Below are 15,064 nucleotides of genomic sequence, written 5' to 3'. Positions count from 1 at the left end.
TTCGTAACTGAAACCTTTAAAATATCTCTCCTGATAAGAGATGATGTCGAGGTCACTTGGATCAGCGGGCATTCGACAATGGCGATTGAAGTCAGCACAGTTGCCATTAATGTATTTTCTTCGTTCTTGCTGCAAGTGTTGTGCTACAGATCACAATCTGTTCTGTACAGTACGAGTAAGTAATGAAATTGCCTGTAGTATAGTTCATAAATCCCATTAATTAGCTAATAATTAAATAATTAAACACTGCAAAACTAAAGTTTAATTTTGTGTGTTCCTGTAGCGTTATCGTTACTTATATGGCGTCCAGTTACCGAAGTTGAACAAATAGCTGTTTCGCAATTTGGAACGGTCAGCTTAGGAGAGACGCAAAACAAATAATTTTAAGTACATTTTTACAGTAAGTGTGAGGTACGGGTAATCTTTTAGGTTTCCATATGACAAAAATGGGAATCTACGGGAAATGGACAGAAGATGCGCTGAAGGTCGCTGTGGCAGCATAGAAGTACGGGTGACCATGGGCTTAACGACTGTGCTCATGTCAGTTATACGGAGTACCAGAAGCTAAAATAAAGAGAATGCTGAAATTTAAAACACGGCCTCAAATCGAGTTAAGTTATTCGAAAGACAGTCAATTTTTACGACAGAGATGGAAAAAGTTCTCGTAGATAACCTCCTTTCAATCGAAAAGAAGTTCTCGGATTTGCTATCAAAAATGTTCGTAAACTTGCATTCGACATAGCAGAGAGGTATGAACTACCTCATTCGTTCAACAGAGAAAGGGAAATGGCGGGTAAAAATGGTTTTATTCATTTATGAAACGAAATCACAGCTTTCCCACCGTCAGCCAGAAGGCATATCAATGGCAGGAGGAAATGGGTTTAATAGAGAGAATGTGAATAAATTCTTCTACCCCCTCGAGACAACAGCCAACCAGACCAAAACTGCACCTAACAGTATATGTAACATTGACGAATCTGGATATACAACGGTTCAGAAAACTTAAGAAAAGTCTTGGAGCAAAAAGACAAGGGCCAAGTGAGATCTATCACAAGCTGGAAACGAGGAATTAACATTTTTTGTGCTGTCAATGCTGCTGGTTACTTTATTCCACATATGATTATATTCAAGCCTGAGAAGAGGCAGCAAGAACTTGAAATCGGCGCCCTATCAGGAAGCGTAGTTGATGTCCCAGACACCCAAAAATGGGTCTGAGCACTATGGGACTTAACACCTGAGGTAATCAGTCCTCTGGAACTTAGAACTACTTAAACTTAACTAACCTAAGGACAGAACACACATCCATGCCCAGGGCAGGATTCGAACCTGTGACCGTAGCGTTCGCGCGGTTCCAGACTGAAGCGCCTAGAACCACTCGGCCACTCAGGCCGGCTCTCAGACACTGGCTAGATGAAGTCTGTGTTGTTTGTGTCGTTGCTCAAATACTTCAAAAACCATGTGAACTGTAGCAAGGATTCGCCTGTGCTCCTGCTCCTTGATGCTCACTCAACACACAGCAGAAATCAAGATGCTGATGAGCACGTTCGTGACAATGGTATTATCATGTGGCAATTAACTGGGCTCACTAGCTCTTGATGTTTCGTTTTATGCACCTCTTCAAATCTACATCATTTAAGCCCAAGAGAAGTCGTTACATGAAAACATAGATAAAGCTATATAGTTCAGTCAAATAGTAAATAAACCTTGCAAAAGGTGGGGTAGAAGATTTTATTTTTTTGACTCGTTCATATTGTTGGAAAGGTTAGAAAACTAAGTTTTGCCAACAAACTTTCTCTTGGGAAAACTTTCTGCAGTCTAAAAACTTCGAAAATTTCGGACTTTTTTCAGTTTTTTCAAAATATCTCCGTTTCATTTGCTCCTAACGCTTTAACGTGTATTTCCTTTTTCAAAGAGCACAAAATTCTCTACAAATTTGATTCTAGCCATTTTTTTCTACCCCCAATATCTAAGGCGCTACAGCGCCTCAAAAAATATCAATTTTTCAAATTTTGAGCATACTGACAAGATACCTTATTTTTTAACACTATTTTTTCAGTTTCTGTTTGTGTAGTATAAATACATTATACATCATGTTATGAGTTGGAATTTACCACCTCACTTTCAGGTATTCAATTTCTCTCTGTGCAACTTGAGAATTGCTGGGCACCCAACTATTGTGATTCTTACATCACTACCTGAAGGTCACTGTGGGCCACCTCAGCACTGGTATTTGTAAAAATATAAATATAAAAATACATCATTAAGAGACATAAACACACACACGCACACGCACACGCACACACACACACACACACACACACACACACACACACACACAAAATAAAATGTCTCAGGAAACTGAACTATTATTAGCTGCAATAGGCAACCTAATTAGGTAAGTAATTATTCTTGTGTATAAAAGCCACAAAGTTGACATTAAAAATAAGTAGCTTTATTGCAATTAAAATACATTGTCAGTTACTAAAAATGTTGACAGTTCTGAGTGTGTAATACTTGTAATATTGCACTTAAGCCCACTTGAGACAGATATGAGCATCACTTCCAACGTTTTGATGGGCCAGGTTCCTCAGTGTCACCAGAAATTCCTTGAGTTACGGATTCAGGGTCTGTATATAGAGTTGATCCCAGATTAACCTCTTCTTTAAATAGCGAGTCGGCCTCAGCAAGTTCGTTGGTTTCGTTAGCTGTTTCCTCAACATCCTCCATAACATCTTCTTCACTGTCTTCATATAAAAATTTTGGCACGTTTTCACAGTTGACCCCAATACATTTCTTGCAAATTGAAGAACATTTCAAACGCACTTTTCTGCAGGAGCATGATCCGCACACTTCAGCTTGCATGAGCATGAAACAAGGTGAAGAAGTTCTTCAGGTGCTGGATCTTGGCTCATTATAACTGGTATTGGGACCGTGGTTACTGTGATTCCAGCCCCATTTCTCAGGAGGTTCCCAGTTTCCCATCCAACTTTGGACTTGTTGGTAAGTCCGCAACGAATGATGTTGTGTAGCATCTTGTGTAGGTGGCAACCGTCCATGATTCAGTTTGCTTTTTGTCGCAGACTTGGCGAATAGCTGGTACCGCAAATGGTCTAGTGTGTGGGAACTGCTGACACCCCCACTATACAATGCGATAGCAACCTGTTCTCCTGCGGTTATTATTTCTTCACGGGTAGCATGTGGTTTATTGAACGTGCGAAGCGCAGAGGATAGGTGTTCATTTTTCGCAACAATATTGCAGCACTTAATTTTTCCTTGACCAAAAAAAAAAAAAAGCAGATGTTGTATCACATCCGCTAAAGGCGTGAGTGAACAGAATATATTCACTGTCAAACTTGTAAGATGCAGTGGAAAACCACTTGTCTTCTGCATTTCCTCTTCCTGGCTTTAAGAAAAATAAGTTTTCAATGCCTTGCCCCAAACCGGCCATGAGCACAAGCAGGTCAACGTCTTCTCCTACAATGACAACACTTCCAAAATCTTTGGTTCTTGAAATGGCAAATGTTACAATTATAACGCCAGCATCTTCTTGTGCCTGGTGCACTTCAATGCCACACTCCAGAAATTCCATTTTAAGAAGTGTGATCAAACGCATCTTGTTTCGTTCGTTGTACAAGAACTTGTCCTGAGGCACTTGGTTCACCATCTCTGATTCAACCACAACGTCAACCGAAGAATGTTGTTTGGACCTACGAATCCTCTCAGCACTCTTTGTGCTACATTTGTCTCCCTCACATGGATACCCATCAAATACAATAGCAAATTGAGATCCAAAATGACGTTGCAGGTAAGAAATATAGCTTTGGGCTACTGACTTGAAGCAAACATTTCGGCTCCAAGTCACTTTATGGATAAGGTACCCTCCATCAATGACAAAAAATTTACTCAGTCCACCTGACTTCACATCTTCCATTGGAACGAAGGCATTGTAGAATGAAGATTTTGTTCCTTTTCGCATGGCTTTTTCTAAGAATAGAGACATTGGGTAAGGAGCAAGTTCATATTTCAGAAAGGCTTTTAACTCCTCTTCACTTTGTTTCATTAAACAAATTCTTTGGAAAAGAGTTAAAGGATCAACAGGAGTAATTTTTGTGCTTCCAGCTTTTACAGAATTGAACGCAGAAAGGAGAGTCACAACTTTATCTTTTCTACGGAACGTTACATTGTGGAAATTGTCACCAACTATACTTTGCTCGAAATTTGAAAAATTTGTATTTTTTGACGCGCTGTAACGCCTTAGATACTGGAAGTAGAAAAAATGGTAAGAGTCAAATTTGTAGAGCATTTTGTGCTCTTTAAAAAAAGAAAATAGACGTCAAAGCGATAGGAGCAATTGAAACTGAGATATTTTGAAAAAAACTGAAAAAATCCCAAATTTTTGAAGTTTTTTGACTGCAGAAAGTTTTCCCAAGAGAAATTTTGTTGGCAAAACTTGGTTTTCTAACCTTTCCAACAATATGAACGAGTTAAAAAAATAAAATCTTCTACCCCACCTTTTGCAAGGTACAGGCTTTCTTTCTGACAGTTTCACTGGACTAATAACACAGTTTCAGGTGTCTCGACTGTTGAATGTAGCTTATGGTCGAGCAGAAACAGCTGGAATAACTCTGTGTACCTTAGGCTCAGCATTAATTTGGCCTGTGAATAGAAATGTATTTTCAGATCATAATTTTTCACCAGCTGATTGCTTGAAAAGTGATGATACTTTTCTAGAGCAACCCAGTTCTACGAAATTTAGAGATAAACCTTCTTCAGGAAACATTTCAAGTGATGATGAGTGTAGGCCTACGAAACCCATAAAGAAATTCAAGATGATTGTGAAGAAAATGTCGCCCCTTCCAAATTCATACAACAAGCCTGCTATTCGAGGTACATGGAAAGCATAGAATGCTACTGTAATCACTAGCAGTCCTTATAAGCAGCAATTGAAGCAGTCGAAAGCTCAAGTAAAGAAACAAAAAACTCCTAAGACAGCTTTATTTCCCAAGGAGCAGAAGACAAACGGCGCTGTTGGAAATTCAAGCTGGTTCTGAGTTTTGTGAAAGAAGATTAAAGAAGATCACATGATAGAGTGTATAGACCGCAAATTATGGGTTCATACACGATGTGCCAATGTGAATCCCAGCGTAAAAACTTTTTTTCTTCATATTGGAATTAGGCTTCAATATAACTTGCCGTCCTAAATCCCAGTCAATACAAATTATTAGTATATTTCAGTGTGTCAAGTTTTCTTATATTTTTCTGTGCATCAAGTTTCCCAGTTTATTCTTTGTTTTGATTTGAAACTACTACAGCTATGAGTACGAAAATTATTTCAGTAATTTCCTAATAGGGGTATACATCTTAATGATTATGAATATTTCAAAAGTCTTTGTTTTGTGTAATATAGCCTAAGTACCTAAATAATATATTTGTTTAATAACTATGTTGAACTGAAGCTTTACTTACAACATTACAGTTCTTGTTTACTTCATATTCATTGTTTTAGCATCTGGCCCAATTTAATCACCTGAAGCTCAAAATTAAGCATCCGGTTTCCTAATTCGGACCATTTATATAATTTTAAATGATACCCGTTTATGCTATGTGTTTATTCGAAATATAATACAACCTTATGAAAGTGTGCAACATGTAGCTGCAATTACGACGTTGCTGCTCGAGAACCACACCCCTCTGAGCTTGACTAGAATGGTCCCTGATGAGCTGCGTCGGTGCGCCCAGCTTTGCTGACTGCAGTATTAACAGACGTAGTACATATGGCATACTTCCCGCTTTAGGGCTGTCTGTGTGAGAAGCCAAGGCTCGGACAGAAGGAAACAGGAATTCTTGTAGAAAATGCCAGCCTCTGGTGCAGGAACTCGAACCAGCGAGTGGCGGCGTGTAGCGCATACGCACCGCAAGGACAAGGTGAGTGGGCGACTGCTACTGTCGCAGGTTCGAATCCTGCCTCGGGCATGGATGTGTGTGATGTCCTTACGTTAGTTAGGTTTAAGTAGTTCTAAGGGACTGACGACCTCAGATGTTAAGTCCCATAGTGCTCAGAGCCATTTTCATTTGTCAACAAAATGACAGTGTCCTTGAGGGTGCTGCTTTTTTTGCCCTCTGAGCATTTTGGTTATAGCATTGGAATTTTTAGAGCTTTACTGTAGAAATTTCCATCACAAGTCTTAGCTTCAGATTTTTAGCATCGGACCATTCTTCCTTCGAAGTGCGTTTTTATTCGGTTGTAGTCATCCTAAAGATGATCACATCTACCCCTACTTTCGGTCTGGAGCGCATCATGATTCTATGAAAGTAAATAAACAATTTCACTTTTTATATCTTATAAGTTATCATTTAATCTCTGTGGGAGTTGACTACTTCTTGCAGAGTTTTTACTTCTTAAACCTTGAAGAAATTCAAACAGAGTGTGAATTTGTGGCCGTGCTCATGCGACTTTGCACGTGGTTTCAAGTTGCAAAACCCGCATTTTTATGGTCTACACCACATTAACGTATTAACTAGTTTGACTGCTTTCAATATCTTCTACGCCTTAGTACGTCTCAGATTCATTACCCACATTCCCTACAAATTCAGATTCACTTTTCCTTGTGCCAGTACCCACTGTCTATCCAGTTCACTAAAGTCAACACACATACTACTATGTTCAATGAAACTTGAAATTCACAGTCTATTCTATCTATACCTGTATCCAACATTGCAATTAGAGTTTCTTACGAGTCAGTTCTGCACGTTTTTTGAACAGACTCGGCAGGTACCTGCTGCGACCTGCACTGGCCGGATCAGGAGACTGCCCGTCATCCATCGTCCAGGCGTGCGGCGCCAGGTGGTAAGCTCCACCCGTTATCCTCTCGCTGGATACAAGTCTGATCCTCCTCCTAACGTGCTGCCTGCTGAGGAAGCGAGCTCACAAATTGAAATTAATGGCAGGACCCTGTTCTGCCTGGTTCAGGGAAGGCCAACAAAAAAGTCTTCAAATGAGGGAGAAAGTCTACGTTGATTTGAATGGTTCCCTCTATTTTTCACAAAACATCGATTTCCACCGTCATTTATATCTCTAATGGCCTGATGCCACTAGTATACTGACAGCAGTAGACGTGATACAAGTCACACTAGAGCACTCTACACAAAAAATGCGCCGGACCAGTGCAGACTGGCAGGAAGTGCGATCATCCCCTGAAGCACGCGTCCAAACAGCGGCTGCCTCTCTCGTTTACTGCAACACATCACTTACTGTGTACTGATGCAAGACAAACCAGGACTATTCTTAAAGCGACAAACAATTAGTAAAGTGTTCTTAAAGCCCTATAGTTCAGAAAACTGATAGAAATGTGACATATATAAGGATATAACGCAATAGACTGATATAAAAATCCTCGGGGTAAATGACAGAATACAATCCCATGACCGACTGGGCATCGAACTCTCGAACTTTGGATTAGTCTCCGACTTACCGAGCCACAATTGTTATGATTGACAGACAGGGTGAAAAGTATTTAAACCGACAAACTCTGGGAGGTTGTAGGGGACATCAAAACAAATATTTTTTCCTAATGTCATTTTTTCCCTATAGGAGTATTTAAACCGGTAGAGGAAGATTTCTCTGGCGGCAAATTAATTAAACCAACAAACACTTTTCCATTTCTTAAGACCAAGAGACCACACCTTAACACAACCCAATTTCAATTACAGTAGTTTTTCAAAAATGCCTCCATTGCCACGTAAACAGAGGTCACTCCGTCGGATCATGTTCTGTATGACGAGGGAAAAAACCCCAGGAGTATCCTGAATTGTTCCTGCTGCTGCTGCTATCCGGGCAACCAGATCCTCTTCTGATGCAACATGAGTTGCGTAAACAAGGTTGCGCATCTCTCCCCACACAAAAGAGTTCAGAGGGGACACATCTGGGAATCAAGCAGGCCACCTCTGCCAATCCATGTTTCTGGGAACCGTCGGTCCAGGAATCGACGCACACGACGGCTGAAATGTGCCGGCGCCCCGTCATGTTGGAACAACATGCGTTGTCTTGTGGGGAGCGGGACGCCTTCCAGGAATTATGGCAATTCTCTGGCAAGAAAATTATAATAGTGCCTGCCATTTAATGGCCTAGGTAGCAGATGTGGCCGAATTAAACAGTCGCCAACAACACCGACCCACACATTAATGAAGAACCACACTTCGTGAACTGTGGCATGTGGATTATCCTCACTCCAAACATGCGAATTGTGCTTGTTGAAGACTCCATCAGGCCCGAACGTTCCGTCATCGGTAAACAACAAATAGGATGGAAATGTAGGATTAATTACACACTGTTCCAGGTACCACTGCGGAAACTGTGCTCTGGGTGGATAATCAACTGGTTCCAGGTTGTGGACACGCTGTAAGTGAAATGGATATAACAATGGCTCTCGAAGGACTGTTTTTACATTCGTCTGATTCGTACCCATGTTACGTGCAATTGCACGAGTGCTGATTGAAGGATCCCGTTCCACATGCTGCAAGACAGCTTCCTCAAATTGCAGCGTTCTTACCGTGCGACGACGTCCCTGTCCAGGTAATCTGCTGAATGACCCGGTCTAACGTAGACGTTGGTACACAGCAGCAAAGGTCGTATGATGCGGGATACGGCGATTAGGATATTGTTGTTGACAAACCCGCTGTGCAGCTCGTCCGTTGTGGTGCGCTACGTATTACGCACCAACCATATCAGTGTACTCACTCCAGGCGTATCGCTCCATTAGTAAACAGAGACAATGCGCTACTACACTGGCGGAGAGCAGTTGTTTACAACTGAACAGCGTTATACGCCCTCTAACAACTGAGGATGGTAATACGGCCTCTAACAACTGAAGAGCGTAATACGGCCTCCACCGGTTTAAATAATCCCCATAGGAAAAAATGACATTAGGGAATACTATTTGTTTGGATGTCCCCTACAACCTCCCAGAGTTTTTCGGTTTAATACTTTTCACCCTGTATAGCATGCATTTCATACAGTTCGAATGATTCGCTCGAAATTCAGAATCATCCATCTAAGGCTATACATTTTATTCCTAAACAAACCCAAAAATATATAGTCATTGTTCCATTTTATTTAATCAACGAATAATGTGGCGTTTCAAAAGAGAGGAGCAAATTTGTAAGAAACTTGCTTTTTTTATAAAACGTTTCCACGATTATTTAATGATAATGATGATACGGTGGTCTGTAGTAGTCCATCCACAACCTGTTGTCAGATGTGAGAGTGTTTTCCGTTTCTCATGACGTGGTAGCCACTGCAATATTTTACGCTTTAAAATGTCTCAATTCGTTGCATTGAACTATGGCAGCCATAAATCATCTTGTTCTTGGTTTTCCGGACATTTATTGAATACATAAATTTTATGTGATACACCGAGCTGTTGCACGTTTATCACCGTTTGTCACATTCGTCAAAGTAAATTATCATTTGCTTTTTAAAATGTACATAAATATCATACCTCATGACTGCTACGATACTGCCTATTATTCTGGTTCAAGCTCACAAGCAAATACGTTCTAAGACAAAAGAAACAAAGCACTACTGAGGAATTATAAGAAAGGGGGCTGAAAACGGGATGTGTGATGAACATGTTCAGACAAATGAATGAGCGCAGTATCAGTAACACGTATTTGATGATTTATTCAAGAGAAAGATATTCACGAACTCAGCAAGTCAATAACGAGTTGGTCCACCGCTGGTCCCTATACACACAGCTGTTCGGCTTGGCTTGGCGTTGATTGAAGTAGTTGTTGGATGTCCTCCTGTAAAACTGGCGGATTGTATCATCAAAATCGCGAGCTGGTTGGTGGACACTGCCCACAATGCTCCAAACGTTCTCTATTGGGGAGAGTTCCGGCGCCCTTGCTGACCAAGGTATGGTTTGGCAAGCTCGAAGACAAACAGTAGAAACTCTCGCTGTGTTCGTACAGCTCGCATCGTCCAGGATTGGTTTTATGAGCACGAGGATGAATTGTTGCACCTCCCATTGCCACCACAGTTACCACAGCTCCATATTATTGAGTTATTATGGGCTACTTCCTGGACAGCTACATCGTTGTTAACTGCATGCACCACTATTCTCCAGAAAGAATGGTATACGATTCCTTAAAAGCCATACGGGGCCTGTATTGGTCCATTCCGAAATGAGTGGAAGCTGATATATGCAACAGACCGCACAGATGAACCAAGGGGCTACCAACAGTGTCTCCTCAACGACCGTTCAACGTACTGGTCTCCGCAGCTGGCACCTTGTTCATGCAACAATCCTGACTGCTGTTTATAGGTGGCGAAGGCAGGAATTTGCCCGCCTGTACCTCAGCAGACTTCTGTTGAGTGGCGACGTTTGGCCTTTTCAGGTGTATTACGTTTTATACTGCATCGGACATATGGCAATAGGCGCGTACATACCTGCAATAATCGTCAGAAGTGTCCAGGCCAAGCAGGGAGCGTTATGGTCTGGGAAGGTTTTCGTGGCATTCCCTCGGTGACCCCATCATTCTGGGAGGTACACTCGATCAACACAAGTATCCATCTATCTTTGGAGACTGTGTGCATTCCTACATGCAGTTTGGTTTTTCCTCGGCACTATGGCACCTACCCGAATGACAATGCAAGATGTCACACAGTTCGCAGTGTACGTGCATATTTCGAAGTGGATCGCGATATGTTTACCGTACTCCCCTGTCCACCAAACGCCCCGGTCCTAATGCCATCAAGAATCTGTAGGACCGATTTGTTCACGCCATGGATCCTCAATAGAGAAACCTAAAGCAGTTAGTCACGGTACTGGGGTCCACATGGCTTCACATTCCTCTCGGTGCCTTTCAGAATATCACTAACACTCTTTCTGGGCGCACACGCTGCAACAGGTGGTTATTCAGGAACTTGGCTGGTGGTCACATTAATGCTACTGGACCGTATACTTGTCCAACCCCTTTGTCCATCGCAAAGGCCCCAACTTAGTTTTAAACGTACAGACATACTTTAACTTTTCTCTTTTCGTGATTTAGGACCAGCATACGCCATTTAAGAATCAATGGTTAAACCGATGTTTAAGAAAATTCAGTCAGCTTCTGTTATTACTTAATATCTTAGTCTGTCATGCATTTCATGAATACGGCTGAAATTTTAACTGTTGCATAACATCGAGCTGATTACATTCTGTAATTAATTAAAGGAGGAGAACAAGAACGTGTACTCCTTGATTTAGAATATCCTGAAATAACTGGACGGACGTTAAGCGATTGCATAGAAGGGAGTAGAGGCAGAAGCTTAACACCTAAGTTTACTGCATTGAATACTGGAAGACATCGTCAGTATAGCAAAGTGGTTTATCTGAAATCCTTGTCAAAGTCCAGCGAGAGCTGTAATTGGCAAACTATCAAAGTTTTAGGAGCTAGCTTCGTACAGATCGTGGGTTTTTCGACAGCTAGACTTCGTTGATCCCGATCCGTTACTACTGCAACTACTCTATGCAGTACAACAAACGTCATCTGTCTGTAACAAATTTGCTACATGCGATAATATCGTATGCAAAATAGTAAAGTAAGAATGGAAAAGTAGGTATTACGTATTTCAGATACTTCCTTCCTAGAAACTTGTACATATTGTCTACATTATAGAGCATTCATCCAGGACGATCTTTCGTTTTTGAAGCCGTTTCCGAGCACTGCTTCATAGTGCCACCACACGTACATTTAATTACGTTTTATGTGTGTCTCTAATGCTAAGACATTGTGTAAGAACAACAGGTTGTATAGTATACGGATTAAAATAATTAATATAAAAAGTGCCAGCATAAATTTTTACTATTATTTGTTTTCAAGTAAAATTTATTATTGCGTTTCATCCAGCTGTAGAAGCATTTCACTGTAATACGCATCATATGAGAGAAGGTTTCAAAAACACAATTCAGATTGCAGAAACAGTTCAATCATTCTTTCACCTCAATTAGTGACGTTCCATAAACAGCTAATTTGTAATTTAGCTCCGTTGTAGTCTGGTGGTTCCACAGACGTACTCACTCCCGAACGCTATGTAGTTACCCTCGTATCAAAAGTGACCAGTATGAATGCCGTTGATGTAAGAAATCCTTTTGCTCTCTAACCTTCCTGACGAGAGATAAATGGCGTAACGATCGTGATCATCGCGTTTTTCGCCAATTAACTGGAATAAATTCCCAACCCCTCTACAGTGTCTCATGGTGTGAAAAAAAGCACTCTGTTTTCAGGCCATAAGTGGCCCATCGGGACCATCGGACCGCCGTATCATCCTCAGCTGAGGATGCGGATAGGAGGGGCGTGTGGTCAGCACACCACTCTCCCGCTGGATATGATGGTTTTCTTTGACCGGAGCCGCTACTATTCGATCGACTAGCTCCTCAATTGGCATCACGAGGCTGAGTGCACCTCGAGAAATGGCAGTAGCGCATGACGGCTGGATGGTCACCGACAGCGCTTAACTTCGGTGATCTCACGGGAACCGGTGTATCCACTGCGGCAAGCCCGTTGCCTCCATGGTGTGAGGACGTCTGATAATTTTGAGGCTGATCTGCTCTTTAATTTGCAAAGTAAAACTAGGTCAACTTGGTATTTTTCAAGAGGATTAGATTACGTACGGGCACCGTACTTTGCTCCGTATTGTCTTTTATACTCTCACGGCAACGTAAACCGGGTACTGCACTACAAAGGATTCACCACACTACGGGATTCAGGAAGGAACTCGAATTCAAAAATAAGAGTTTGGCCATCAAATGGTCCGATAATAAACAGTTCCGAGGCGACAGCTAGTGCGACAATAAACTTGCCCCTCGTGGAATTAGAATTCCAATAACGTACAAAAGTGCAGATTGCTGGTTTTTAAGTCCTCTCTTCCGCTCGAGTACTCCATTCCTCTCTGCGCTTGTGGTCTAGACGTAAACGGAGAGCAATGTTAACACAAAATCCAGCGTTCAAGGCCTCTCATCGTGTTATAATTTTTATACCGCATTTATCCTGTAAGCTAAAAGTATGTCTAATGAAGCACTATCACAATTTGTTTAATTTGACATATTAGTAGATTTATACAAAAAATATTTGAAGGACAATGCTCTTGGCTTAATGGGGCCGGCCGGGGTGGCCGAGCGGTTCTAGGCGCTTCAGTCTAAACCCATATTTGTACTGCTGTCCTCCCAGTGTCTTAAGCACTGTGAGTAGCAACGCTATGCTGATCCCAGCACACTTTGATCTATACATTGGGTTGCCTACACTCAGAGACAGTGCAGTGGCGTCATCGGAGATATCCTTACTCTTATCAGTGATGTCATCCTCATTATAAGTGGGAATACCTGCCCCTTTAACCCTCTGCAACCCTCCAATCTCCCTGCAGCCACCACTTTATTCACCCCCTCCCCTCCCTTCCACCTATGTCCTACCAATCACTGTTAACTATTAAAAATTAAAGAGCTAACCCAAAATTTCAGATGTTAGGACTAACACAACTGTTGTAGCGGGAAATTAAAAGCCCTCTCACTCTACTCTCCCCCTTACCACCAGCCAAGCACAGTCCAGTGTTACAGATGAAAAGGACGATCAAAAAATTCTAGATGATAGAAGCGGTACAACTGTGTACCCCTATCCCCCTACGCACTATTACCACTCAAAGGAAAAAACATTCAAGATGGGGAAACTAGCTCAGTTTTACTTTATGCCCACATGTACTTTTTGTACTCATAATGAAGTGTTAAAAATGAAGCAACCAACCGGAAATCCGAGATAGAGGAACTACCTCAGTTGATATTTATACTCCCTCCATCTTTTCTTCAATCGACCACAGTGTAATATTAAAATGAAGCATAAAAATGGCACCAGATATTTATTGTTTCCGTAAAGACATTTACATACATTTGTATTTAAACACCTGAAAACTGTTTTTATGATGGATAAAAATTGTACCAATTTAAATTGTTACTGTGGAAGTCAAAGGTGACTGTGAAAATGAACAAGCCTCTGGTGTAATATTATAATCTCCATGGCCAAATATATGCCATAATACTAAAATTATGTGTAAGTATGAAACCAAGTCGCTTTATTTCCATGGCATTTATGTGAACATACACGGTATAATGTACCAAATCCCTTCTCTCTCCTCCAATCATAGCCTAGCTTTCTACCAACCATTAAAATGAAAGAGACAGTTAAAATGCGACTTATCTGGTTTGTGCTCAAAAGTATCCAAACGAATTGAAATATTATTCAAAAAAAGTCACACTTCTAAAAAAATGTAACTGAACTGCATAAAATTATGAAAACTTTGTCAACTATGTTTGCATTACTCACTTCAAAAAATGTTTTATGTTCTGGCCCAACAGTTGCATTACTAAATTTAATTCAAAGCTGTATATTATTCCCTATGAAATACTGCAAAGACTTACACCTTATTTTCCATAAATAATTAAAAAGCCAAGTATTGCTTCTAAAATAGAACAAAGGAATTAGTAATACGTAGTTTATCTTTAAATACACTTGTAAAAATTCTGAAAACTGCTATAAACCGGTTCCCAACAGTATGTGCAGAGACGTCTAGGCTCACAATCCCTCTTATCTGTGCTGTGGTAGCTGTACGATCTGCCACTGCTGGCCTTACGGCAGTGTAAGGCGGGCGTCCGTGCTGTATGGACGTCCAGAACTTCGGCTACGGGTGTGAGAATTTTCACGTGGCCACTGATACCAGCATCGTTGTACAACTGACGCAACACGCCCAACTTGTAAGGCAATTCTACGAAAGAACCATCCTGGTGCTCTGAAGGCCACAATTTCACCTTTTTGCATTAGCTGTAGGAGGCACCAGTGTGTCGCTACTGCGTGGCTGACTGCTTGCTTCACACGTCTAAACCACACTGAGTTTGCCGGCCGAAGTTGCCGTGCGGCTCTAGGCGCTGCAGTCTGGAACCGCAAGACCGCTACGGTCGCAGGTTCGAATCCTGCCTCGGGCATGGATGTGTTTGATGTCCTTAGGTTAGTTAGGTTTAATTAGTTCTAAGTTCTA

The sequence above is a fragment of the Schistocerca gregaria genome, chromosome X, assembly GCF_023897955.1.
Source record: "Schistocerca gregaria isolate iqSchGreg1 chromosome X, iqSchGreg1.2, whole genome shotgun sequence".
Classification (NCBI taxonomy): Eukaryota; Metazoa; Arthropoda; class Insecta; order Orthoptera; family Acrididae; genus Schistocerca; species Schistocerca gregaria.
The sequence above is the reverse complement of the archived record's forward strand: the minus strand, read 5'-3'. Positions refer to the sequence as shown.